This window comes from Phocoena phocoena, chromosome 9 (genome assembly GCF_963924675.1).
Source record: "Phocoena phocoena chromosome 9, mPhoPho1.1, whole genome shotgun sequence".
In the NCBI taxonomy this organism is placed as follows: Eukaryota; Metazoa; Chordata; class Mammalia; order Artiodactyla; family Phocoenidae; genus Phocoena; species Phocoena phocoena.
Window position 1 is genome coordinate 40488914 of NC_089227.1, and position 19755 is coordinate 40508668.

Genomic DNA, 19755 nt, shown 5'->3' on the forward strand with positions numbered 1-19755 from the left:
AGAGGCTGAACTGCTCTAAAAAGAGACTCCAATGGCTCTAAAGCCACTGGAAGAAAATTCTTTCTTTTTATCTATTCATCTTAAACAAGCAGATCCAGTCATAATAGGCAAGCTCTGCCAGCTGCTACATGTGGCTTCCATCTCTGAGCCCAAGGTGGCTATTCAAGCTCTTGCTGTTTCGCAGCCAGTGGAAAAGGGAATAGAAATGTGGAGGACAAAGAGCTTCCTTTTCAAGGAAGTGACTAGACACCTGCCTTTATAATTCAAAGAACTTCTGCTCACGTCATTGGCCTGAATTTAGTCAGATGACCTTGCTGCTGGGGACACAAAGAATGTGACCTGTAAGTCGTGCGGGTGGGTTTCTGTTATTAATACTAACAGGAAAAAGGGAAGAATGGATAATACAGAACGATCAGCAGATACAGATAACACATGAACATATTTTGCTATTCCCTTGCTTGTTTTTTGTTTTTTTTTTAGGAGTGTCCTTAACAGCTTTATTTGTAACAGACAACGCAAATTGGGAAACAATCATATGTCATCAACACGTAAATGGATAAACAAATTACGATATATCCATGCAGTGAAATACTACTCAGCAGAATTGGGATTAGAATGAAGCAAGTGAGGTGCCTAGAGTGCAAAATACAAGGAGGCGCCCACTCCCAGGGTCATGGAAGTCCCAGTGATGCCTTTGCAGGATCCTGAGGGTGAGCACCTGCTTGCACTTTGCACCCCAGGCACCTCCCTTGCCTCACCCTAGTCCCATCTCTGCTACTCAGTAATAAAAAGGAATGCTCTATTGATACATGCTATAACACTGATAAATTTCAAAATAACTGTGCCGAGGGAAAGAAGAGTACGAACCAGGCAAAAGGAGTATATACCGTATGCTTCCATTTATATTGTATACTATACAATTCTAGAAAATGAAAACAAGTCAATCTATAGTGACAGAACCTTGCTTGTTTTTTTGACATCACTTTGGGGAAATAGCATGCATATTTAGAAACACTACTTTTAGTTCTGAAGTTACATATAAAATTACATATTTTCAATCTAGATTTCATGTCTTTTGAATTCAGGCTGTTTATCAACACCAAGTCACTAATCAATAAAAATATTTTTTATCTGTGATACTTTCTGCTTTTTTATTGTTCTTTGTCCTTTAAGTTACACTCAGGTTTTTTCAAAGCTCTCTAAACTTCTACCCTCTACTTTCTGAAATGTTCGATAAAATCAAAACTTCTTACTGATGTGTTTGATGGTATGAGACTATATATGCTAAATGCAAAAGGTGAGTGAATATATAAAACAGTTGATGATATTCTTATAAGAAGTGGGGGTTTTCCTTCCAAAAAAAATTCCTTCCAAATTCAAAAAAAAGAGGAATTCTCTCTACTTTCTGCATAGGTATTGCTCATCTTATTTTTTACTTCTCGCCTCTGCATATATAACCCATCTCATTGAGCACAAAGTACTGCAAACTAGTAATAGTTTCTGGCATTCAGTTTTGTTCCCCATCACCCCACCCTCACCACCATTATTGTTTTATTCACTCTACTCAATCCTTGAGCTTTTCCCAATATCCCTTCCTTTCCCACCAAGGTTTCCATAATTAGTTAGACAATTAGGTTTATAATTCCCTTCCTCAGCATAGCCACTTTCTGACGTATCTGCTAATTTTGGTTGTGTTCAGATAGTCTTTCTTCACAATATTCTGCATGTCCTGAGACTGTGCCATGCTCTCCTCCCTCCTCCTTCTCTTCTCATTTGGCGCAACCTGAGGTAGCAGCTAAATGACTTTCCCCGACTTCCGGCAGCTATGCTGGTTTTTTTTCCCAGCACCCACGCTAACCACTGAAGACCTCTAATATGTGGAATGTTAGGAGAGTAGGCAGGCAGAGGCATGCTTAACCTTTAGAGAAACTGAGGTTAAAAAACAATTAAGTGATTTGCCTAATGTACTTGGCTCAACTAGTAATGGTGGAGCCAGGATTCTTCCCAAGAATCCTGACATCCTTTTAATTAGAGGATTAATTAAAAGACCTAACAGGACACCACACAGTGTTCTTTAGCATAGCACTGTTAATGTAACCAACCACACTGCTTTCAGACAAAGCAAAGGAAGTCCAACAGCACCAGTTGGACTGTCAGTTATATTTAGCTTTTAGGTGTCATCCTGGGGATCTGGTTCTGTCAAGGCTGAATAGTTTACTTTCTGGGAGAAAAACCATGCACAGAAAAGGAAACTATACCCTTTTCTTTTTGGTCTCACTTAATAATTACCTTAAAAGCCAACAAGTACAAAATACATTTTAAAAACCTATAAAGCTGGATATTTTAGGATCATAGAATATTTTAACAAACTACAGGGTACCTGTAATCCTTATTGGGAAATAGAACATAACTTTGATACTTTTCATTAATTATTTTTTCATTAAAAATCAGGGAATCATTATCCCGTGGCTATTTTTCCCCACAAGTTCTTCTCAGTTTGTGTTAGTTTTGGTGGTGGAATATGGAATGATTTGCTCCAATGTATCACTTATGAAGTTCCGTAAGAATATATTGTGTTTGGCAGTGACCTCTTCTCTTAAGGAATATCATCATGGGAACATAAAGAAGGGGGTTATGTGGATACTACAGCAAAAATAGGCATTATATAGATTTCCTGCTTTGAGTAACTGATGGATGACCTCTTGGGGCCTGACACATTACAGAAGGAGAGAATAAAATGTATACTCAAATGAGCAGCTGATTCAACTACTGTTTAAAACAATAAAAAAGAAAGATGTTATCGCCGGTGTCGTCAATAAAAGTGCATGTAAAATAATACTTGACCTTGCAAAAATATGACCTTTTTTGAAACACTTTTATATTCAGAAGTTATAATCTCAAATAAATATTCTTCTCATTCACACCTGGGTTGAATATTATGCACCATTAGAATGCTATTGGCTAACCTCATTGATGACCCACTGAGAATACTGTCACTTTAGCAACGTTCTTCCTGGCTCTTCAAATACATAAAATTCACAGATATCCCATGACTAAGCATAGAAAAACACTACTCTCAAACATCAAAGCTCAGGGATTGGTTCAAGATGGCAGAGTAGGACGTGTGCTCACTCCCTCTTGCAAGAGCACCAGAATCACAACTGAACAATCATCAATAGGAAGACACTGGAACTCACCAAAAAGGATACCCCACATCCAAAGACAAAGGAGAAACTGCAATGAGACAGTAGGAGGGGTGCAATCTCAATAAAATGAAATCCCATAACCGTTGGGTGGGTGACTCACAAACTGGAGAACAATTATACCACAGAAGTCCAGCCACTGGAGTGGAGGTTCTGAGGCCCATGTCAGGCTTCCCAACCTGGGGATCTGGGAACAGAAGGAGGAATTCCCAGAGAATCAGACTTTGAGGGATAGCGGGATTTGACTGCAGGACTTTGACAGGTATGGGGGAAACAGAGACTCCCACTCTGGGGAAAGGAGCAGTGACCCCATAGGAGACTGAACCAGACCTACCTGCAGGTGTTGGAGGGTCTCCTGTAGAGGTGAGGGGCAGCTGTGGCTCACTGGAGGGATAAGGACACTGAGAGCAGAAGTTCTGGGAAGTACTCCTTGGTGTGAGCCCTCCTGGAGTCCACCATTAGCCCCACCAAAGGGCCTGTGAGCTCCAGTGCTGGGTAGCCTCAGGACAAACAAACAACAGGGAGGGAACTCAGCCCCACCCATCAGCAGACAAGCAGATTAAAGTTTTACTGACCTCTGGCTTTAGCAGAGCAACGCCCAGCTCTACCCACCACTAGTCCCTCCCATCAGGAAACTTGCACAAGCCTTTTAGATACCCAAATCCACCAGAGGGCAGACAGCAGAAGCAAGAAGAACTACAATCCTGCAGCCTGTGGAACAAAAACCACATTCACAGAAAGACAGACAAAATGAAAAGGCAGAGGACTATGTACCAGATGAATGAACAAGATAAACCCCAGAAAAACAACTAAATGAAGTGGAGATAGGCAACCTTCCAGAAAAAGAATTCAGAATAATGATAGTGAAGATGATCCAGGACCTCGGAAAAAGAATGGAGGCAAAGATCGAGAAGATGCAAGAAATGTTTAACAAGGACCTAGAAGAGTTAAAGAACAAACACCTACAGGAATTAAAGAATAAACAAACAGAGATGAAAAATACAATAACTGAAGTGACAAATACACTAGAAGGAATCAATAGCAGAATAACTGAGGCAGAAGAATGGATAAGTGACCTGGAAGACAGAATGGTGAAATTTACTGCCACAGAACAGAATAAATAAAAAAGAGTGAAAAGAAATGAAGACAGCATAAGAGACCTCTGGGACAACATTAAATGAAACAACATTCAAATTATAGGGGTCCCAGAAGGAGAAGAGAGAGAGAAAGGACCCGAAAAAAGATCTGAAGAGATTATAGTCAAAAACTTCCCTAACATGGGAAAGGAAATAGCCACCCAAGTCCAGGAAGTGCAAAGAGTCCTAGGCAGGATAAACACAAGGAGAAACATGCCAAGACACATAGTAATCAAATTGACAAAAACTGAAAGACAAAGCAAAATTTTATAAAGCAACAAGGGAGAGAGCTTCAAGATGGTGGAAGAGTAAGATGCAGAGATCACCTTCCTCCCCACAGATACATCAGAAATACCTCTACAGGTGGAACTGCTCCTACAGTACACCTACTGAACGCTGGCAGAAGACCTCAGACCTCCCAAAAGGCAAGAAACTCCCCACGTACCTGGTAGGGCAAAAGAAAAAAGAAGAAACAGAGACAAGAGAATACGGATGAGACCTGCACCAGTGGGAGGGAGCTGTGAAGGAGGAAAGGTTTCCACACAGTAGAAGCCCCTTCGCAGGCGGAGACTGTGGGTGGCGGAGGGGGGAGCTTCGGAGCCATGGAGGAGAGCGCAGCAACAGGGGTGCAGAGGGCAAAGCAGAGAGATTCCCGCACAGAGGATCGGTGCCGACCGGCACTCACCAGCCCGAGAGGCTTGTCTGCTCACCCACCAGGGCGGGCGGGGGCTGGGAGCTGAGGCTTCCTAGGTTGGATCCCAGAGAGAGGACTGGGGTTGGCTGTGTGAACACAGCCGGAAGGGGGGCTAGTGCACCACAGGTAGCCGGGAGGGAGGCCGGGAAAAACGTGTGGAACTGCGGAAGAGGAAAGAGACTTTTTCTTGCCTCTTTGTTTTGCAGTGCGCAGGGAGACGGGATTAAGAGTGCTACTTAAAAGGGCTCTAGAGACTGGCGCGAGCCGTGGCTAACAGCGCGGACCCCAGAGACGGGCATGAGACGCTAAGGCTGCTGCTGCCGCCACCAAGAAGTCTGTGTGCAAGCATAGGTCACTATACACACCGTCCCTCCCGGGAGCCTGTGCAGCCCGCCACTGCCAGGGTCCCTGGCCCCCCGGCCTGAGTGAGCCAGAGCCACCAAATCAGCTGCTCCTTTAACCCCATCCTGTCTGAGCGAAGAACAGACGCCCTCAGGCGACAACACGCACTGGCGGGGCCAAATCCAAAGCTGAACCCCAGGAGCTGTGTGAACAAAGAAGAGAAAGGGAAATCTCTCCCAGCAGCCTCAGGAGCAGCAGATTATATCTCCACAGTCAGTTTCATGTACGCTGCATCTGTGGAATACCTGAATAGGCAACAAATCATTCTAAATTGAGGAGGTGGACTTTGGGAGCAAAGATATATTATTTTTTCCCCTTTTTCTCTTTTTGTGAGTGTGTATGTGTGTGCTTCTGTGTGTGATTTTGTCTGTATAGCTTTGCTTTCACCACTTGCCCTAGGGGTCTGTCAGTCTGTTTTTTTGTTTTTTACTTAAAAAATTTTTTTTCTTAATAATTATTTTTTGTTTTTATTTTAATAACTTTATTTTATTTTACTCTACTTTTTCTTTTATCTTTTCTTCCTTCCTTTCTTTCTTTCGTCCTCCCTTCCTTCCTTTCTTTCTTATTTTTTCTCCCTTTTATTCTGAGCCATGTGGATGTAAGACTCTTGGTGCTCCAGCCAGGCATCAGTGCTGGGCCTCTGAGGTGGGAGAGCCAACTTCAGGACACTGGTCCAAAAGAGACCTCCCAGCTCCACGTAACATCAAATTGCAAAAATCTCCCAGAGATCTCCATCTCAATGCCAAAACCCGGCTTCACTCAACGACCAGCAAGCTACACTGCTGGACACTCTATGCCAAACAATTAGCAAGACAGGAACATAGCCCCATCCATTAGCACAGAGGCTGCCTAAAAACATAAGTCCACAGACACCCCAAAACACACCACCAGACGTGGACCTGCCCACCAGAAAGACAAGATCCAGCCTCACACACCAGAACACAGGCACTAGTCCTCTCTACCAGGAAGCCTACAAAACCCACTGAACCAACCTTAGACTGGGGACAGACACCAAAAACAAAGGGAAATACAAACCTGCAGGCTGCAAAAAGGAGACCCCAAACACAGCAAGATAAGCAAAATAAGAAGACAGAAAGACACACAGCAGATCAAGCAGCAAGGCAAAAACCCACCATACCTAACAAATGAAGAGGAAATAGGCAGTCTACCTGAAAAAGAATTCAGAATAATGATAATAAAGATGATCCAAAATCTTGCAAATAGAAGAGAGAAAATACAAGAAATGTTTAACAAGGACCTAGAAGAACTAAAGAGCAAACAAACAATGATGAACAACACAATAAATGAAACTAAAAATTCTCTAGAAGGGGCCAACAGCAAAATAACTGAGGCAGAGGAACAGATAAGTGACCAGGAAGATAAAATAGTGGAAATAACTACTGCAGAGCAGAATAAAGAAAAAAGAATGAAAAGAACTGAGGACAGTCTCAGAGACCTCTGGGACAACATTAAACACACCAACATTCGAATTATAGGGGTACCAGAAGAAGAAGAGAAAAAGAAAGGGACTGAGAAAATATTTGAAGAGATTATAGTGGAAAACTTCCCTAATATGAGAAAGGAAATAGTTAATCAAGTCCAGGAAGCACAGAGAGTCCCATACAGGATAAATCCAAGGAGAAACACGCCAAGACACATATTAATCAAAGTATCAAAAATTAAATACAAAGAAAACATATTAAAAGCAGCAAGGGAAAAACAACAAATAACACACAAGGGAATCCCCATAAGGTTAACAGCTGATCTTTCAGCAGAAACTCTGCAAGCCAGAAGGGAGTGGCAGGACATATTTAAAGTGATGAAGGAGAAAAACCTGCAACCAAGATTACTCTAACCAGCAAGGAGCTCATTCAGATTTGAGGGAGAAATTAAAACCTTTATAGACAAGCAAAAGCTGAGAGAGTTCAGCACCATTAAACCAGCTTTACAACAAATGCTAAAGGAACTTCTCAAGGTAAGATACACAAAAGAAGGAAAAGACCTACAATAACAAACCCAAAACAATTAAGAAAATGGGAATAGGAACATATATATAGATAATTACCTTAAATGTAAATGGATTAAATGCTCCAACCAAAAGACACAGACTGGCTGAATGGATACAAAAACAAGATCCGTATATATGCTGTCTACAAGAGACCCACTTCAGACCTAGGGACACATACAGACTGAAAGGGAGGGGATGGAAAAAGATATTCCATGCAAATGGAAACCAAAAGAAAGCTGGAGTAGCAATTCTCATATCAGACAAAATAGACTTTAAAATAAAGACTATTACAAGAGACAAAGAAGGACACTACAAAATGATCAAGGGATCGAACCAAGAAGAAGATCTAACAATGGTAAATATTTATGCACCCAACACAGGAACACCTCAATACATAAGGCAAATACTAACAGCCATAAGAGGGGAAATCAGCAGTAACACAATCATAGTAGGGGACTTTAACACCCCACTTTCACCAATGGACAGATCACCCAAAATGAAAATAAATAAGGAAACACAGCTTTAAATGATACATTAAACAAGATGGACTTAATTGATATTCATAGGACACTCCATCCAAAAACAACAGAATACACATTCTTCTCAAGTGCTCATGGAAAATTCTCTAGGACAGATCATATCTTCGGTCACAATTCAAGCCTTGGTATATTTCAGAAACTTGAAATCGTATCAAGTATCTTTTCCAACCACAACGCTATGAGACTAGATATCAATTACAGGAAAAGACCTGTAAAAATACAAACACATGGAGGCTAAACAATACACTACTTAATAACCAAGTGATCACTGAAGAAATCAAAGAGGAAATCAAAAAATACCTAGAAACAAACGACAATGGACATATGATGACCCAAAACCTATGGGATGCAGCAAAAGCAATTCTAAGAGGGAAGTTTATAGCAATACAATCCTACCTGAAGAAACAAGAAACATCTCAAATAAACAACCTAAACTTGCACCTAAAGCAATCAGAGAAAGAAGAACAAAAAACCCGCAAAGTTAGCAGAAGGAAAGAAATCATAAAGATCAGATCAGAAATAAATGAAAAAGAAATGAAGGAAACAATAGCAAAGATCAATAACACTAAAAGCTGGTTCTTTGAGAAGATAAAATTGACAAACTACTAACCAGACTCATCAAGTAAAAAAGGGAGAAGACTCAAATCAATAGAATTAGAAATGAAAAAGGAGAAGTAACAACTGACACTGCAGAAATACAAAGGATCATGAGAGATTACTACAAGCAACTCTATGCCAATAAAATGGACAACCTGGAAGAAATGGACAAATTCTTAGAAACGCACAACCTGCCAAGACTGAACCAGGAAGAAACAGAAAATATGAACTGACCAATCACAAGCACTGAAATTGAAACCGTGATTAAAAATCTTCCAATAAACAAAAGCCCAGGACCAGATGGCTTCACAGGCGAATTCTATTAAACATTTAGAGAAGAACTAACACCTATTCTTCTCAAATTCTTCCAAAATAAAGCAAAAATAGAAACACTCCCAAACTCATTCTATGAGGCCACCATCAGTGATACCAAAACCAGACAAAGATGTCATAAAGAAAGAAAACTACAGGCCAATATCACTGATGAACATAGATGCAAAAATCCTTAACAAAATACTAACGAACAGAATCCAACAGCACATTAAACGGATCACACACCATGATCAAGTGGGGTTTATTCCAGGAATGCAAGGATTTTTCAATGTATGCAAATCAATCAATGTGATACACCATATTAACAAGTTGAAGGAGAAAAACCATATGATCATCTCAATTGATGCAGAGAAAGTTTTCGACAAAATTCAACACCCATTTATGACAAACACTCTGCAGAAAGTAGGCATAGAGGGAACTTTCCTCAGCATAATAAAGCCATATATGACAAACCCACAACCAACATTGTCCTCAATGGTGAAAAACTGAAACATTTCCACTAAGATCAGGAACAAGAGAAGGTTGCCCACTCTCACCACTCTTATTCAACATTGTTTTGGAAAATTTAGCCACAGCAATCAGAGAAGAAAAAGAAATAAAAGGAATCCAAATCGGAAAAGAAGAAGTAAAGCTGTCACTATTTGCAGATGACATGATACTATACATAGAGAATCCTAAAGATGCTACCAGAAAACTACTAGAGCTAATCAATGAATTTGGTAAAGTAGCAGGATACAAAATTAATGCATAGAAATCTCTGGCATTTCTATACACTAATGATGAAAAATCTGAAGGTGAAATTAAGAAAACACTCCCATTTACCACTGCAACAAAAAGGATAAAATATCTAGGAATAAACCTACCTAAGGAGACAAAAGACCTGTATGCAGAAAATTATAAGACATTGATGAAAGAAATTAAAGATGATACAAATAGATGGAGAGATATACCATGTTCTTGGATTGGAAGTATCGACATTGTGAAAATGACTCTACTACCCAAAGCAATCTACAGATTCAATGCAATCCCTATCAAACTACCACTGGCATTTTTTTACAGAACTAGAACAAAAAATTTCACAATTTGTATGGAAACACAAAAGACCCCAAATAGCCAAAGCAATCTTGAGAACGAAAAATGGAACTGGAGGAATCGGGCTCCCTGACTTCAGACTATACTATAAAGCTACAGTTATCAAGACAGTATGGAACTGGCACAAAAACAGGAATATAGATCAATGGAACAGAACAGAAAGCCCAGAGATAAACCCACGCACATATGGTCACCTTTTCTTTGATAAAGGAGGCAAGAATATACAGTGGAGAAAAGACAGCCTCTTCAATAAGTGGTGCTGGGAAAACTGGACAGTTACATGTAAAAGTATGAAATTAGAACACTCCCTAACACCAAACACAAAATAAACTCAAAATGGATTAAACACCTAAATGTAAGGCCAGACACTATCAAACTCTTAGAGCAAAACTTAGGCAGAACACTGTATAACATAAATCACAGCAAGATCCTTTTTGACCCACCTCCTAGAGAAATGGAAATAAAAACAAAAATAAACAAATGGGACCTAATGAAACTTAAAACCTTTTGCAAAGCAAAGGAAACCATAAACAAAATGAAAAGACAACCCTCATAATGGGAGAAAATATTTGCAAATGAAGCAACTGACAAAGGATTAATCTCCAAAATTTACAAGTAGCTCATGCAGCTCAATATCAAAAAAACAAACAACCCAATCCAAAAATGGGCAGAAGACCTAAATAGACATTTCTCCAAACAAGATATACAGATTGCCAACAAACACATGAAAGAATGCTCAACATCATTAATCATTAGAGAAATGCAAATCAAAACTACAATGCGATATCATCTCACACCGGTCAGAATGGCCATCATCAAAAAATCTACAAACAATAAATGCTGGAGAGGGTGTGGAGAAAAGGGAATCCTCATACACTGTTGGTAGGAATGTAAATTGATGCAGCCACTATGGAGAACAGTATGCAGGGTCCTTAAAAAACTAAAAATAGAACTACCATACGACCCAGCAGTTCCACTACTGGGCATATACCCTGAGAAAACCATAATTCAAGAAGAGTCATGCACCACAATGTTCACTGCAGCATGAATGAATTGCACAATAGCCATGTCATGGAAGCAACCTAAATGTCCATCAACGGAGGAATGGATAAAGATGTGGTACATATATACAATCGAATATTACTCAGCCATAAAAAGGAACGAAACTGGGTCATTTGTAGAGACGTGGATGGACTGAGAGACTGTCATACAGAGTGAAGTAAGTCAGCAAGAGAAAATAAATATCATATATTAACACATATATATGGAATCTAGAAAAATGGTACAGATGAACCAGTTTGCAAGGCAGAGACACAGATGTAGAGAACAAACTTATGGACACCAAGGGGGGAAAGTGGGGGTGGTGGTGGTGGTGGTATGAATTGGGAGATTAGAATTGACATGTATACAGTAATATGTATAAAATGGATAACTAATAAGAACCTGCTGTATAAAAAAATAAAATAAAATACAACCATTACCAAAAAAATAAAAAACAAAAGCTGAAAAATTATCTTAGTGAGTTAGATGTTTAATTGTTCAAACTCTTTTGTTTTTGTTTAAATGCAAATGAAATATCATACCCACTCTCTTGTCTCCAAAGTGTCTCACAAAAGGATATGTAGTAGTGTTACTGTAATTGTGAAAACAGCAAATGCCTTATGTGAACATAGTATGGGAAATTTCTCTCTGCCTCTGTTTATAAGATGGTCAGGTTGGAACTAGAACAGCCCCTTGCAAGGAATAGGAAAGAGATGAAATGCTGACTAGATTTTCCCCCAGCTACAATTATGTTTATTTTCTGTTTTAGAAATTGGAGTCTAAGCTGAAGGTGGAGTGGATAGAAGAGAGTGGGAAAATCTACCGGCTTCCCAGGTTATCAGCTTTTATCCACTATGCCAACCGACTACAATACTGGTTTCATTGTATACCTTTCTACCCAGTGTGGTAGGTGAAATAACAACCCCCCAAAGACAACCACATCCGGCCCTGAACATGTGAATGTATTACCTTACAAGGCAAAGGGACTTTACAAATGTGATTAAATGAAGGATCTTGAGAAGGGGAGGTTATCCAGGATTATTCAGGCAAGTCCAAGATAATTACAAGGGTCCTTATAAGGGAAGGAGGGAGGCAAGAAAGTCAGAGCTGCAGAAGGACATGTGACTGATGGTCACATAGCGGAGGTCATATAGGGAAAGAGAGAGAGATCTTTGAAGATGCTACACTGCTAGTTTTAAAGACGGAAGAAGTAGCCACAAGCCAAGGAATGCAGGAGGGAGGCCACTAGAACCTGAGCTCCAGAACCAGAAGACAATATATTTGTGCTATTTTACACCAATAAATTTGGGATAATTTGTTACAGAAGCAATAGGAAATAAATATACTATGATTCAACAATACCAATTTTAAATAGAGAGTATCAAAATTGTAGTGTTTTAAAAAAATATTTTAATATGAACTTATACCTATATCCATATACTTTATTTTATTCTGTTTGGTTTGGTTTATTTATTTATTGCCTGCGCCGGCGTGGCTTGTGGGATCCTAGTTCCCTAACCGGGGATAGAACCCTGGCCCTCGGCAGTAAAAGCACAGAGTCCTAACCATTGGAACGCCAGGGAATTCCCTATCCATATATTTTATATTTTTTAAATAACTAGGTCTTAGGTATATGGTCTGTATGTCATGATGACAAGAATATAGCAAGTTTAGTTAATTAATTAAGAGCTCTTATTTGGTCCTTCATGTGAAACATCATGTAAAAAAAGGAAGCAGCTGTCCTGCTGTATGGTGTTATCTCATTTTAGCTTGTCTCCTTAAAACTTCTCTGAAGAAACAATAGATTTCCATTTTGAAATGTAATGATTCTAGGTTAGGGAGTCTCAGCCTTGGCACTATTGACGTTTTGGACTAGATAGGCTTTTGTTGTGAGGGGCCCTCCTGTGCACTGTACGATGTTCAGCAGCATCCCTGGCTTCTACCCACTAGAGGCCAGTAGCACTAGATGTCCCCGAGTTTTGACAACCATAAATGTCATCAGACATAGCCAAATATCCCCAGCGGTGCAAAATCGACCCTGGTTGAAAAATCACCCCTTTTAGAGTGAAGTAAGGGCTTTCCTGGTGGCGCAATGGTTAAGAATACGCCTGCCAATGCAAGGGACACAGGTTCGAGCCCTGGTCCGGGAAGATCCCACATGCCGCAGAGCGGCTAGGCCCGTGAGCCATGGCCACTGAGCCTGCGCGTCTGGAGCCTGTGCTCCGCAATGGGAGAGGCCGCAACAGTGAGAGGCCTGCGTACCGCAAAAAAAATATATATTTAAAAAAAGAGTGAAGTAAGTCAGAAAGAGAAAAATAAATATTGTATATTAACACATATATGTGGAATCTAGAAAAATGGTACAGATAAACCGCTCTGCAAGGCAGAAATGGAGACACAGATGTATATATAGAACAAATGTACAGACACCAAGGGGGGGAAAGGGGGAGGGTGGGATGAATTGGGAGATTGGGATTGACATATATACACTAATATGTCTAAAACAGATAACTAATGAGAATCTGCTGTATAGCACAGGGAACTCCACTTTGCTGTACAGTAGAAACTAACACAACATTGTAAAACAACTATACCCCAATTAAAAAAAAAAGAAAAGAAAAATCATTGCTTTAGTTCATGCACAATCTGGGGAGAAATACCCCATAAGCATCCACTAGAATATTCACAAGAATATTTGGTTATATTATTAGGAAATCATCAGAAAGAACAGGTCGTTGTTTCCTTAAAATACCTTTAGTTTGTAACTAACACCTTCAAGAAAGCATTCTCTCATGGACTCCCTTCATTTCCTTCTTGCCTCACTGGGATCTTCTCATCCTCTTTGCTGGCTCTCCCTCACCTCCCACACTTCTACATGGTGGAACATCCCAGAACTCATTTATCCTCTTAGTCATCTTCTTTATCGACACTCACACTCTAGGTCATCACATCTACCCTTAAGTCTTTAAATGTATCTATACACTGACTCACAGCAAATATATGTCCCTGGCCATGAATTCTCTATTGAACTAGAATAGCTACTCAACAACTTCGATTAACTGTCCAATAGGATAAGCATCTCAAAAATGAACATGTTCAACTCCTGTTTCCCCACTCAAACCTTCTCCATCAACAGTTTCCCAGCTCAGTAAATGGCAACTCCTCTGATACTTGATTTCTCTCATTTTCTCACACCCTTTATCCAATCAACTATCCTCCCATTGGCTCCATATTCAGAACATTTTGGAATCCAATCCCTCTTAGCCACCAACACCATCAGCTCTGTCCTGGATTAGAATCATCGCCTCCTGACTGGCCTCTCTTTTCAGGCTTTTCATCCTGAAGTCTGTTCTCAACTTAGCAGCCAGAGTGATCCTTTCAAAATGTCAGACAAATCATGTCATTCCAGTAAATCCCATCCAGAGGGAAAATGAAAATGCCACAAGTTCTGTATGATCTATGCTTCTACTACCTTTCTGATCTCATCTCCCACACTTCTCCATCTCTCTCCATCACTCCAACCACACTGGCTTCCTCACAATTCCTTGAGCAAACCAAGCAGCTTCTTATGCCTCTACACAGAAAGGCTCTACTGGTCTCCACCCAGAGATGTGCCCAAGGCTCTGTGTTAGTCACTAGTCACGCTTCTCCATAGAACAAAACCAAAGGGATAGCTAGATAGACAGACAGACATATAGATCTTGGTATCTATCTATATCTATCTACACAAAATAAGATTTATTATAAGAAGTTGACTCACGTGATTATGAAGGCTGAGAAGTCCCACAATATGCCATCTGCAAGCTGGAGACCCAGGAAAGCCAGTGGTATAAATTCCAGTCTGAGTCCAAAAGCCTGAGAACAGGAGACCTAATGGTGTAAGTCAGCCCAAGGGCAGGAGAAGACTGATATCTCAGCTCAAGCAGTCGGGCAGAGAGAGCCAATTCAACCTTCCCCCATCTTTTTGTTCCACTCAGGCCTGTAGCAGATTGAATGATGCCCACCCATACTGGGGAGGGCCATCTGCTTTACCCAGTCTACCAATTCAAATACTAATCTCTCCAGGAAACACCTTCACAGACACATCCAGAAGTAATGTTTAACCAGATATCTGGGCATCCGCTGGCCCAGTCAAGGTGACACATACCATTAATCATCACAGACTCATTCCCTCACTTCCTTCAGGTCTCTGTCCAAATACCACCTCAGAAAGGCCTTCCCTGTTCACTCTATCTAAAATAGAATCCCTCATCTCACAATCCCTGGCCTTATTTTTCTCTTCCTGTCCTATTTTCCTTCATAACACTTATTGCTATATGGCAATATGTATTTTAGTGTTTGTATCTTCTCTTCTCCACCCACTAGGCTGTAGCTCCACTGAGGGAAGGCATCCTTAACTATCTGCTTTCTGTTGTATCGCCAGCACTAGGCTATATACCAGGATATATAGAAGGAGACAGATGGATACATATAGGTATGTATCTATCTCAGAAAGATATATACTGCATATATACATATCAGGATATACATGACAGGATAGCCTAGCAGGTAGCAAATATATTATAAAAGCAATATATGATGGCACTCTACTGAACCCCCAAATTGGAAGAGTATAAAATACTTCCACAGCCACATTTGACCTGCCTAGAAGCACTATTCATGTCCAATCTAAAATAAAAGTAAATACGACTGTATTTTTCAGTGTTTTCAGGACCATGTATATAAACATGGGCAAGGAGTGCCCTCTACTGTGCTGTTTGGATGTATACATCTCTGAAGGTACATATATTTTTTAACTTTTTACTTTTTGCTTTAATCAGGCAGAACACTGTTTTAATGTACTTGAAGAGGTTTACAAGTAGATCATTTTCACCCTTAATGCTACTCCTACTTTTTGAGTAAACAGAAAGTAAATCTTATGCTGCTGGGGTTTAGATTTTTCTTTAAAAGAGTATTCACTACCTCAAATTTGATTTGAGGCAAGAGTAGAACATGAACAGGGTTTTTAAGTCAAAGGGATGTTTTGCTGGTTATCAAATACTGTGAAGGATAGATAGTTACAGTTTTGGCTGTTCCTACAACTGAAAATAATCGAAGAAGTCTCCCTGGATAGTGAGGCCAGGCCTAGAGTCAGAGCGAGCTGTATTTGATTTGCAGAAGACTCTAGTAGGTATTTATCCTGGCTGCATATTATATTCACCTGGGAGCAGTTAAAGACTATTAACACCCAGATGACTTTCACCAAGAGTACTCACATCTCCCTTTCCAATCTATGAACCTTTTAGTTCTTTCTCTTGCCTCATTGAAGTGGTTCTCCATTGGGAGCAATTTTGCTTCCCTCTCCCCCGAAGGACATTTGTAATGTCTAGAGACAGTTTTGATTGGTACACTGGAAGTAGGGGTGGGAGAGATGGGGGTTGTGGTTTTCTGTTAAGCAGAGGCCAGAGATGATCCTAGTCATCCTCTAATGCCCGGACAGCCGGAAGAGCAAAGAATTATCAAAATATCAGTAGTACCAAGACTGAGAAACCCTGCCTTCTCTGCCTGGCTAGGACCTCCAGTAAAACACAGAAGAGATGAAAACAAACTTCTGCATCATGTTCCAAATCCTAGTGGGAAAAATTTGGTCTTCTGCTCTTAAAGATGTCAGCTGTACACTTTTTCATATATACCCATTTTAAGATTGAGGAACTTCCATTTTATACCTCATTTGCTGAGAGTTTTCATTATCAGTGGTTGCTGAATTTTATCAAATGCTTTTCTGTACCTATTCAGACGTTCATATGGTTTTTCCCTTTTAGTCTATTAATATGGAGAATTCTTAATTTTTAAATGTTAAAATGGATTCCTGGAATAAAACCCATTGAATTTGGATTCAATTTGAAAAACTTTAAAGTTTTTACCTCTATGTATTGAGGAATACTGGCATAGAGTATTCCTTTCTTATAATCACTTTGTTTAGTTCTGATATCAGGGTAATACTGGCCTCATCTTCTATTATTGGGAACAGTTTGTATAGAATTGGTTGAATTGCTTTTTCAAATGTTGACAGAAGTCACCAGTGAAGCCTAATTAGGCCTAGGCTTTTCTCTGCCAGAGGGGTTTACCTATGAATTCAATTTGTTTAATGTATGTGTATGTGTTGCTACTTAAGTTCTGTTTCTTCCTGAGTTAACTTTAGTAGTTTGTGTCTCCCAAAGAATTTGCCCATTTCATCAATGTCAGATTTATAAGCATACAATTATGTTTCTTATTTTCTCTTCAGTGTCCATAGGTTCTGTGGTGATACCCCTCTTTTATTCCTGATTTTAGTAATTTATATTTTCCCCCATTTTCTGTATTAGTCATTTTCTTCTCTCTGCTTTCTTTAGGTTTAATTTACTCTTCTTTTAGTTTCTTAATGTGGAGGCTTACAACATTGATTTGAGGCCTTTCTATTCAACTAATGTTAGCATTTAATGCTATAAAATTTCTTTTAAGCCCTGAGTTAGCTGTATCCCACACATTTTAATAGGCTGTATTTCAATTTCATTGAAATAAAAATATTTTCTTATTTCCCTTGTGATTTTTCCACTTATCCAAATATGTACAAATTAGCAAGATATCTGCCTGTTATGAATTTCTACTTTAATTCCATTGTAGTTAGAGAACATAGTTTGTATGATTTCAATACTTCACGTTTGTTGAAATTTGTTTTATGGCCCAGAATATTTTCTCTCTTGGCAAATAATTTAAGTGCCCTTAAAAAACCGCTATGCTGCCATTATTGGTGGAGTGTTCAGTACACATCGATTGGGTTAAACTGGCTGAGAATGCTGTTCGAGACCTCTGGGTCCTTACTGATTTTCTTCTTCTGTCAGTTCTTGAGAGATGATTTCCCCACTACAGTGGAATTCCATGTTTTCAACTATTATTTTCACATTCAAGTTTTTGAACCATATGGAATTTATCCAGGCATATACAATAAAATGTAGATCCAATCTTTAAAATATTTCATCATTAATATTTTAGGTAGCACAATAAGGATGGTTTTAAGAGACAGAACTATTTTAGAGAATATATAAAATACGTAATATACTTTTAAAATACCTAACATAGCTCTTTAAAACTAAAAGGGGAGAAATCATAATGGAGAAAAAAAATCTGAAGGTACAGCAAGAAAAAAACGTTTTGAAAATACATTTTTTTGAACATACCCATCCTGCATATATAATGAATACTAATATTCTTTTATTTTGACTAAAATTTAATCTCTGTGAGTAATCTGTCCAATATAGAAGTTATTTTGAAGTCAATTCTCTGATGGTCTCGCAAAACAAACAAACAATGCTAAGACGACAAAACAATAGTTCACTTTACCCAGGTTCCTTGTTTCCTGCTCTTTGGCTCAACGTTAATGCCATAATCTAACCTTATTTGAAATTCCTGAAATATGCTACTTCTGACTAGAATGCTGATTTCTGATTAGCACTTGGTTTTCCTAGATTCACTAATTTTTTTTTCCTGTCACAAATTTCACAGGAAAACCAGTGTGCTATATTATTTGAAGCAAAGAAAGGTCTGTAAAGCACTAGTAGCTGAGGGCTAAATTTGTTATGGTTTTTCATCCCAAAAATCTTTCAGGAAAATCAGAGGCAAGAAAGCTATCTAATGTTTCATGTTAAAAATTAGCAATCAATAGTTCTATTCAAGAAAAATAGAAAATAAATTATGAAACTTTTATACTTATTGATTAGGCTATATGAAACTGCTTTTCAAATCCAAGAGACTGACTTCTATGTGGGTTTACATATAACTGGAGGTTTTCTTTGGCTTGTTTTTTTTGTTTTTTAACATCTTTATCGGAGTATAATCGCTTTACAATCGTGTGTTAGTTTCTGCTTTATAACAAAGTGAATCAGCGATACATATACATATACCCCCATATCCCCTCCCTCTTGTGTCTCCCTCCCACCCTCTCTATCCCACCCCTCTAGGTGGTCTCCCTGTGCTATGCAGCTGCTTCCCACTAGCTATCTATTTTACATTTGGTAGTATATATATGTCAATGCCACTCTCTCACTTTGTCCCAGCTTACCCTTCCCCCTCCCTGTGTCCTCAAGTCCATTCTCTGCATCTGTGTCTTTATTCCTCTCCTGCCTCTAGGTTCATCAGAACCTTTTTTTTTTTTTAGATTCCATATATATGTGTTAGCATATGGTATTTGTTTTCCTCTTTCTGACTTACTTCACTCTGTATGACAGACTCTAGGACCATCCACCTCACTACAAATAACTCAATTTCATTTCTTTTTATGGCTGAGTAATACTCCACTGTATATATGTGCCACATCTTCTTTATCCACTCATCTGTCAGTGGACACTTAGGCAGCTTCCATATCCTGGCTATTGTAAATAGAGCTGCAATGAACATTGTGGTACATGACTCTTTTTGAATTATGGTTTTCTCAGGGTATATGCCCTACAGTGGGATTGCTGGGTCATATGGCAGTTCTATTTTTATTACTGGAGTTTTAAGACTACATAATATCATAGAACAACGGCCCTTCTATAATCCACCAAATTCGCCTTTTTACAAGAGATTGGTTCCCCTCCCCAAGACTGACTTCACACGTATTGTGTTTTTTCCAGCCACATCAGTTTTAGGTGTGAAATGAAAACAGCAACTCCCTAGCTCACCCTTTCCAGGTAATTTTTACAAATGCTCTTCA